Source organism: Pinus tabuliformis, chromosome 3_2, assembly GCF_031772625.1.
Source record: "Pinus tabuliformis cultivar Carrire ecotype Pingquan chromosome 3_2, CPIR1, whole genome shotgun sequence".
In the NCBI taxonomy this organism is placed as follows: Eukaryota; Viridiplantae; Streptophyta; class Pinopsida; order Pinales; family Pinaceae; genus Pinus; species Pinus tabuliformis.
Window position 1 is genome coordinate 889,878,739 of NC_142302.1, and position 10,626 is coordinate 889,889,364.

Consider the following 10,626-nt stretch of genomic DNA (forward strand, 5'->3'; position numbering starts at 1 on the left):
CAAATCAGGCAAAGGATCAGTGACCGTTTTTAACCCAGTTTCCTAGCCAAGTTTATAGCATGATGTTATGATTTAGATAAAGACAAGGTTGGAAAAATGTATTATGTGTTGAAAAGTGTGCAACAAGAAATGCTTGTTGAGAATGCAACAAGATGATGGATCTTAGTGAAAAGAGTTGCCTTCACTAAGTGGGCCCGCAGGCAAATTATGACGCAAGTTCTATTTTTGGATCCCAGCAGGGATGATCATAACAGGAGTGACCACAGCAGGAGTGAACACAGCAGGAGTGATCATAGCAGGAGTGATCAAAGTCTATTTTTAGACTGGCTGTCAAAAATAGAAAAGTCAAATATTATTGTCTCATAATAATATTTGGACTATAAACTTGATCTTATTCTCTTGGAGCACTTCAGTTTGAGCTACAGATGTGGCACATGCAGCTGTTAGAAGGAAGTATGCTTTCTTTGTGGGTCAGTTGAGTTGTTGCATGCATGACTTCAGTTAGAACTCAATCAGTTGAGTTTGGTGGAGTTGATTGTGGAGTTAATGGAGTTGTGTTCAGTTTGACTTGGTTAAACTAGTTGTAATTAGTCTAACTGCAAATAGACTAATGATGAGTTGTTAAACTAATTATTAACTCATAATGCAACTATAGAATACATCAGTTAACTTAGTTGCATGTCAATGCATGTTCAGTTCAGCATGGACAGGTGTTAGAGGATCAGATTGCTATCAGTTGTGACTATAGTTGTGCATGATGATTTGCACAATCAAAGGGATTGAGTATGCCAATGAATTTGCCAATACCAAGTATTATAGCCTTTGCTCACGTCTTTCCCAATGTGAGTGATTCTTTGGAGGTTAAATATGAGTTTGGTAAACCATTCTCATTCATTCTTGAGCAGGTATTGAGCTGTGGAGGCACGCAAGCAGCGGGGGAGATTTGGAGATCAGATCTGAGTTGTATTGTGTGTAGCATGTGGAGATAGTACTGAGTACTTGTGAGGAGTATTGTACTATGTATTGTTACATGATTAAATCACTATAATATACAGATAGTTGGGGTTTTTAGCGAGATGCTTTCCCCAAGAAAATACTGTGTTGATATGTGTTATTGATGCATCTATGTACGCCTATGAATGTTTCTGCTTCTGTAAATTGATGATCAACGTAGAGGAGGTTATGTATTATGCATGTTCCGCTTATAAGTGTATAATCAGGATAATCTCTGTGAATATGTGTCATATTATTCAAAATTTCTACATGGTATCAGAGCTGCTTGATTTGTAGAAGAGATTTTTACAGGATATCAAGCGAGGATTGATCATCAGATCTATTATTCAGAAAGTGTTTACATTTTATTTCTTCAGGCAGAGTCTGTAATTAGGCCAGGTAGCCTCTGGATTCATCCTTATTTTGGAAGGTGAGATATCCGGTGAATGCCCAGACAGTCAATCTCTGTACAAGAAATACTTTGTTCTCACGAATTCTAGATCGGAAGTGGTTGAGTTTTTGAGCTGGTGGAATTCGAATTTAATTCCAAAGCAAGAGATAAAACTCAGAAACATTAAGTGTGAGAATGGAGACAGTATGCCCCAGTATCTCACGAAGTTCACCCAATGCTGGGATGAGCTGGGAAGTGTGGGGGTGACTGTCAGATGAGGATGGTGAGTCTAGCACTCCTTGACCTTCCTAAGAGTTGGCATAGCTACCAGGACTTGGTGAATGGAAGGGAGAAACTGCCAGGATGGGAGAGACTTTGGTCAGATCTTGTGCAGGAGGAGATTAGACGGAGCACCAGAGACGGTTCTTCATCCATGCAGGATGAGGAGAACTATGCCTTAGCGAGTAAGGTGAAGAAGGGGAAGGAGAAGGGTTCTCTTTCCGAATCCAGTTCTTCCAGTGGTGGGAAGAAGGTTGACAAATCGAAAGTGCGATGCTTTCATTGTCATGAGGAGGGTTCACGGGTCAAGAACCTATATGCTCTTGAGGTTCAAGATGCATGCAAAGCCTTGAGCAGTGAGGCAATTGATGGAGACTTGGTGGTTGAGAGGGAAGGTATGTTACCTTTCAACATGCAGAGCCAGAAGAAGTCTCAGACGATTGTGGAGGAGCCACGATTGGTGCAGCAGCTTCAGGAGGTTGTGGAGGAGCCACAACAAGGGAAGCTGAGAGGAGATCGAGTCGAGACATCTACTCATGCAAGAGACCTTCAGTAGGGGGAAAATTCGAGCCAGGTGGGATGAGGGATCACATGCAACCATACCTCCAAGTAAGAGGTGGGGCGATATAGAGTGATCGTCCCAAGGAGGAGGGGCAGGATCCTTGAGGTACCCAACCTCTTGGATGAGACCTTGCTACGGGAGCCCTGATGTGGAGTAGCAGGAACTGACTGATTGGGTAGAGACAGATGCGGAAGGAGTGACAAAGAGAGCGACAGTGCAAGGAATCCCAGGACAGCGCATAGCTAGCAGGCTGCAGCAATGCGAGAGGCACAAGTGTTTTGCATAGTGCTAGGTGGCACAGAGAGGTGTGCAATGGTGCGAGATGCATGGAGATGTTGCAGTAGCGCAGATGTAAGAGAAGGAGCACTTGTCAGTAGAAGGTAGAGCTTCAACATCAGAGGGTGTTTCTATCCCAACAGGGAGGTCAGTTGGGAGGTGCAGTGTGGATGCAATGCTGGGAGATAGAACCAGCAGCAGCACGGATTCAGTCAGAGATCAAAGTGACAGAGGCTAGAGCAGTCAGATACTGAAGAGCACAGAGATGCAGAGTCTTCAGTCGACAGAGGCAATAGCAGTCAGAGACTTTGATGACAGAGCAAGTGGACTGACCAAATGTGTTGCATGGAAAACATTCCAGAGTTACAGGATCGGGTTTGAGAGGAAGCCTTTCTTGTTGAGAGGGAGTGTTGAAAAGTGTGCAACAAGAAATGCTTGTTGAGAATGCAACAAGATGATGGAGCTTAGTGAAAAGAGTTGCCTTCACTAAGTGGGCCCGCAGGCAAATTATGACGCAAGTTCTATTTTTGGATCCCAGCAGGGATGATCACAGCAGGAGTGACCACAGCAGGGATGATCACAACAGGAGTGACCACAGCAGGAGTGATCACAGCAGGAGTGATCAAATTCTATTTTTAGACTGGTTGTCAAAAATAGAAAAGTCAAATATTATTGTCTCATAATAATATTTGGACTATAAACTTGATCTTATTCTCTTGGAGCACTTCAGTTTGAGCTACAGATGTGGCACATGCAGCTGTCAGAAGGAAGTACGCTTTCTTTGTGGGTCAGTTGAGTTGTTGCATGCATGACTTCATTTAGAACTCAATCAGTTGAGTTTGGTGGAGTTGATTGTGGAGTTAATGGAGTTGTGTTCAATTTGACTTGGTTAAACTAGTTGTAATTAGTCTAACTGCAAATAGATTAATGATGAGTTGTTAAACTAATTATTAACTCATAATGCAACTATAGAATACATCAGTTAACTCAGTTGCATGTCAGTGCATGTTCAGTTCAACATGGACAGGTGTTAGAGGATCAGATTGCTATCAATTGTGACTATAGTTGTGCATGATGATTTGCACAATCAAAGGGATTGAGTATGCCAATCAATTGGCCAATACCAAGTATTATAGCCTCTGCTCACGTCTTTCCCAGTGTGAGTGATTCTTTGGAGGTTAAATACGTGTTTGGTAAACCATTCTCATTCATTCTTGAGCAGGTATTGAGCTGTGGAGGCAGGAAAGCAGCGGGGGAGATTTGGAGATCATATATGAGCTGTATTGTGTGTAGCATGTGGAGATAATACTGAGTACTTGTGAGGAGTATTGTACTATGTATTGTTACATGATTCAATCACTATAATATACAGATAGTTGGGGTTTTTAGCGAGATGCTTTCCCCGAGAAAACACTGTGTTGATATGTGTGATTGATGCTTCTATGTACGCCTGTGAATGTTTCTGCATCTGTAAATTGATGATCAACGTAGAGGAGGTTATGTATTATGCATGTTCCGCTTATAAGTGTATAATCAGGATAATCTCTGTGAATATGTGTCATATTATTCAAAATGTCTACATTATGTGCATGTATTTGACATATACGCTTTTATTTTTAGAAGATTGTATTAAAATTAGATACTAGAAACTTGTTGTAAGTTGTAATCTTTTCTATAAAGACAAGCTCTGTAAAATGAGGAAGCGTTTGAGATTTTTTGAAAATCAGACTTAGTGTATGTTACTTTTTATATTAATAGAACTCGTTGCAAGAAGTATTACAAAATTTGAGAGATTCATGTGTTGAAGGTTTCCAGTGAATTTCCTATTGTGTTTTTCTTCTTTCTTAGTAAAAACTGGAATCCATTGATCTTTAGTTAGTTTGAATAAAGATTATGAAACATAATTTTTTGTAAATGCTTTGTTTAAGGTTATTCAGATTTCTTATGTGTTTTTCAACTTAAATTTCAATTGCAGAATTCACATGGTTTCTTTGTTTTTTATGTTTACTTCTCCTATATCCTACCATATCTCGTTAATGATTTGTCTAGGAAACCTGCAGCTATCTTGCCTTTGTCAAAATAAATTGTACGGACTGTAGCTAGTGTCTTTGTATCATAGACTCCATGTCTAATGGTTTTACCTTTCCTTTCCAAACCAATTTTATATTATCCAATCAGATCTAGCCATTGTTCTAAGTACATAACCAATCAAATTTCACTGAGTCATAGAAGGGATCCCCCTTCGAATTGAAAGTGATAGCTTTTAAGTTCAAAATATTGGTTAGAGGTTATCTTAGATTTTTTCCCACAGCCAGGGTTTTCTCTAAGTGATAACATTTTGGTGCCATTGTCGTGGAGAAAAGGTGAAATTTTCGCTGGGAGAACGAAAAGATCAAGATCTAATTACTGATGGTGAACAGAATCAGACACCATTGAGTTGTACATCATTCCCCTGACAACTCCATTGTCAAATTCCATAATTCATAACTCTCATGGCGACTCCACTATATGAAGGATTGAGAGCTTGAACTACATATCCAGTTGCCTAGTCAATCAAGATGACAACATATGTTAAAATTCTTGTTTCTATTGAAGCTTTTAAGAAATATTGGGAAATTTTGATTATGATTAGATTAATGCAGCTTTTTCAAGTATTTTACCTATGAATTTACATTCATGCAAATGTTTTGTCTAGGAAAAGATTTCTTTTTTAGAAACATTCACTAGAGAACTTGAGAAGGTTATTGATGTCTTAGAGGTTCAAATACAATCCCATAATTCCCAATATTATAATCAGTCCTTTTGAAAGCCTTTTTTTGCCGGAAAAAGAGGATATAGTGTTTCCTTGTGATTTTTTTATTGAGCAATGTTATGTTTTTGTGGTTGAGTTTGACAATTCGCAGCTGGAGCAATGGTGTGATAATGAGAGCAGATATGAACAGTCCAAGCAGGATATTCTAGTCACAAAATTCATTGAACATCATCAAATATAATATGACTTTTATGATCCCATATCTATTTATATGGAGAGTTATTTTAGCCTGAATTTCCAACCATGTTTCCACTGTGAGAAGTAGATCCATAATCAATCGCCTTTGCCATTATATTGGCCATTTTTTACTAGGTTCAACCATTGTAAAAAACCCATACTATCTGAGCAGCTACTTGACTGGTTACATTATCATTTTAGTGGCATTTGATTCAAAAAATTCCAACAACTTAGGATAGGTTGGTGTGCCAATAAGCTCAGCACTATGAGCATGTTTTGTAGTAGCTTTCAGTTTCAGTTTTTAGTAGTTTCAAATTTAATTTTGCAGCATGTACAGCTCTAATTTCAGTTTACAGTTGCAGTTTTATTTCAGTTGCAAGTTGCAGTTGTTGACTTGGGATCAACGCAATGAATCATGCCCCTGGTCTATAGGGGTTCTTGCGGCCATTTACAATCGACAACATCCCCATGGAGCTAATTTTTATCACAATTTTAGTCAATAATTTTTAAAGCATTGAAAACTGGAGTGTCGGTGCCAATTTGTAATAAACAGGGTTAAGGCGCTAACAATGAGAGTGTCAACGTTATTTTATGTTTGAAAATTTTAAAAATGCACTGACATTCAGGGTATCAACGCCAAAAGGAGAAATTCAATTTTTTTGTCTTATAATGCACTGACAGAATACAGGTCAGCAGATGAATAATCATTATCAAACAAGTGTTGATGAGTCGGATGGTGAGGTCACGTGATCCATTGTTGAATTCTGTCACCGAGAGGTAATGTGGGTTAAAAAATCATGATTGTGTGTTAATATTTTTTAAATCAGTTGTCAATTCGTTATAATGATGTACCGCTTGACACATCCTAGAGTAATTTACCTCATATAGTAAGACCCATATAACCCATGATTGAGTTGTTGTATTTCTTATGCTAAATGAGGATGGGTTGTTAAGTTTTCCCTGGAAACCCAGGATCGAATCACAATCCCGCTTCTGGTGCTTTTGCTTGGTAGTGAGAAACATGGGAAGGAGCGGAAAATTGAACAGAGACGAGCCTAAGGCACCCGACCTGCTCAAAGTTTGTCCAAATATTCAACAGCATTTTTGAGAAGCGGGGTGGGAGAAATTTTTCTCTCATTGTGCAGGTTATCATGATGGAGTTGCTAGAGCATTTGTAGAAGGCTTCGATGGTCAGCAGGTGATTGTTGAGGGAATTTCATTTCAGGTCACAGAGGAACTAATCGCTAAGGTCACATGTTTGCCTATAGATGGAGAAAGAGCATTTAGGAGCCATGTTTTGGTTAGCATTGATGTACCTTTTTTCCTAAAAAATGAATTTAAGGAAATGAACTAGCGTTCAGGAGTTTAGAGGTCTTGGTTAAAGGACAAGTGGCATTGTCTCCTGTGGATTACTCAGTCATACTTCACCTGCGAAGGACGCTACAATCGAGTTAATCTCTATCATTTCTAGTTTTTAGCTCATATAGCAGGTCAATTGAGAATCAATACTCCCTATTTTTTGTTGGAAAGCCTGAAACATATGTCTGCTAGAGTTAGAGCAAGACCAAATGCATCTTCCCACTTCATATATCATAAGGGTATGATAAAATTGTTAATTGAAAGTCAGTTGAGAAGGGTTGGAAGGACCTGGGAACATTTTTTGTTTTGGGGAGGGTTTGAACTTCAAACTGCAAAACCAAAAAGGGGTAGGAAGAAGGGTAGCAAAAATAAAATCAAACAGCCACAAAATCCTGAACAGGGGACCTCGTCTGTACAAACTAGGAGCCAACAAAAGGTGGAACCAGTTCCTCCTTTGGTTCTTGAATTACCCAGGGTTTATACCAGGAGAAGTGATAGGCTAAGAAAAATAAAGGATGCTCCTCCTCTCATTGTCCCCCTACTTGCAGAAAAAGAAGTTAGCAAGCAAACAAAGAAAGCCAAGGGCAAAATGATTGAGCCCAAATTAGAGCAGACACTAGTAGATAAGGAACCCACCTTGGCAGAGATGTTTAAAGGTGGAAAAATACCCCACACCAGGCCATGGAATAAGCTAAGACTGAATATCAAGTTGAAACAAAATCCTAGGTTAGCAAAGGAGGTCATAGATGTAGATAAAAATCCTTAAAAGGACTTGATCATAAACCAAGAGAAGGCCACAAGCTCAAAGAGACCAAATAAAACCAAATATTCAAAGAGAGAGGTTACTATCAAGGTTCATAGGATTAAGATACATAGGAGGAAAAATGTTGACATTTTACTTGAGGCAACTAGCACACTTAGCTAGTTGATTTTTGACCACACAGTTTTGATTGCCCACTGTCAAAGTGAAATTTTGATTCGCAGGCCAATAACTCGTCTATCAGCGATTTGCACTGGTAAAGGTGAATGAGCACAGACATTTCCATTGTCAGTGCATTTTTGGAAATCGGTTCTATAAAAGCGTTGACAACCAGCCCTTCAGCGATATTTTTATGTTCTGACTTCAAAAGGATAATAGTGAGATTGTCAGTGCTATCAAATCAAGAAGCCCGAAAGGAGGAGTTATGCAACATATGATATTTTTATAAGGATGACAAGGAAAGAGTTCCACAAAATCAGGAAAAAGATCAGTCACCATTTTTGACCCAGTTTCCTAGCCAAGTTTGTAGCACATTGTTATTATTTAGATATAGATAAGCTTGAAAAACTGTATTGTGTGCATGTATTTGACATATAAGCTTTTATTTTTTAGAATATTGTAATTAAGTAGATACTAGAAACCTGTTGTAAGTTGTAATATTTTGTATGAAGACAAGCTCTATAAAACGAATAAGGGTCTGGAATTTTTTGAAAATCGAACCTGGTGTATATTATTTTTTATATTAATAGAACCCGCTGCAAGTAATATTATAGAATTTCATAGATTCAAGTGTTGAATGTTTCTAGTCAGTTTCCTATTGTGTTTTTCCTCTTTCTTAGTCAAACTTGAATCCATTTATCTTCGTTAATTTTGAATAAAGTTTATGAAACAAAATTCTGTGTAAATGCTCTATTTCAAGTTATTCAGATTTCTTATGTGTTTTTCAACTTAAATGTCAATTGGCGCAAAATTCACATGGTTTCTCTGTTTTTTATGTTTACTTATATTGTCTCCTACCATACCTCATTAAATATTTGTCTAAGAAACTTACAGCTATATTGCCTCTGTTAGACTGATTTGTACGGATTGTAGCTAGTGCCTTTGTATCAGAGATTCCATGCCCAATGGTTTTACCTTTCCTTTCCAAACCAATTTTATATGATCCAATCAGATCTAGCCATTGTTCTAAGTACATAACCAGTCAAATTTGACTGAGTTATAGAAGGGATCCCCCTTCGAATTGAAAGGGCTAGCTTTTAAGTTCAAAAGATTGGTTAGAGGTTACCTTAGAGTTTTTCCCACAATCAGGGTTTTCTCTAAGTGATAACAGGATTCAACTAGATCAAACGATGTAAAACAACCATCATCAGATATACTAGTGGGAAAATGGTTACTGAAATGATAGTTGTTAGATCCAATGATATGATCATATCAGTGGCTTCATATACAAGACTCTTGATTGTTTATCGGTTCCCTTTGTGTCTAATTCCATACTAGACTAGTAATATGTCAGGTTTAGGAATTAGAAACAAGTGTTGGCCTTGAAAGCTAAGAAACCAATAATCTGCTAATAAAAGGTTAGAAGGATATACAAATCAAATCTAGAATACCTATCAGCATGGGGGTTAGGATCCACTGAATGATTCAAGCAATGAATGTTGATCAAAAGGATTGATTGGAGAAAAACAAAAATGTTTTTCTCAATGACATTCACAATGAAGATTAAGAGCTGATTGTTCACCAAAACACTCAACAGATATATATTTTTCAGGGAGAGATAATTTTTAATTTAATCAATTTCACAATTTTGTGCATTCATGAAAGGCATACATTCCAATCCCAAGTTAGATATAAGATATCTAGATGAAGATGGATTCATTATAGCAGTATCCTTGATATGATCAGAACCTAATCTCGAGAGATAGAAAAATTATAACGAGAAATCCCAAAATCCATCGAATTTGCAACCATTGAAAGAATACAAAGTAAAGATATGTGTGAATAAATATTTACCAAGATTGGGAGAACTTGACATAACCATCAACGAGAGTTGAAGTGCCTTGACTTCCTGACTTGTTCCAAAATTTTGAAAATATAGATAACAACATTTTGACAACTGAGTCAAATCGCAAATTGTATGTGGACAACTACTATCAGTTAAATTAATAAGATTACTATTATTTGGATGATAGCCATCTAGATCTCTAGTTTTATCATATTTTTCAACGTCAATAAACAGATTACTCAAGTCATAATATTCTTTTGATCACAAATCTAGAGATGTATGAATTGGATAAATCTCATGAGCAACCTGATTTGAAGGGTTATCTTCATGCAAAATAGGAGATTGGAATGGATGTTCTATGATTTCATTGATTTCTTCTTCATCATGGGTGATCTAACTATCATGTGTCATTTCAATATTGAACTCATCAAATTTCGAACTTGAAGAGCATGAAGTATCGTCATCGCAAGTTGATGAATTACAAATAGTAGGGAGTTGAAGAGGAAGAAGTGTTCATAAGAGAATCTTGTGACCGAAACTGAAATATTAGTTGGTGCACTTGGGCTTCCATCATCATATATATCAACGAATTCATTATCATCAGAATGATGGTTTCCCAAGACTTAAGATTGATTAGGAAAATTGATTTTATTTGATTGACTACCAAGATTACCAAATTCAATATCAGCCAAGAATGAGGAAACACCGTCTTCACATGGAGGAATTTCAAAAAGAGCAGAAAGAATGAAAGAATCTTCACCTTCTTATTCCTCTACCTGCAAAACGTGACAACCTTTCACCTGTTCAATGCTTGGATTTGGAAGAGACTGATCAAGCAAATCAAGGAACAAGGGATTGTGAGAAAGAGATGATAGAGGATGATAAGTATTCAAAGCAGATTCAAGACTGAAGTTATTTTTTCTCGATTAGGGTTGAAATTATGCCAACTATATGAGGATAGTAAGGAAAGAAACAAGTAAGATTAGCGTTGCATATTTTAAAGAGAAAGGTA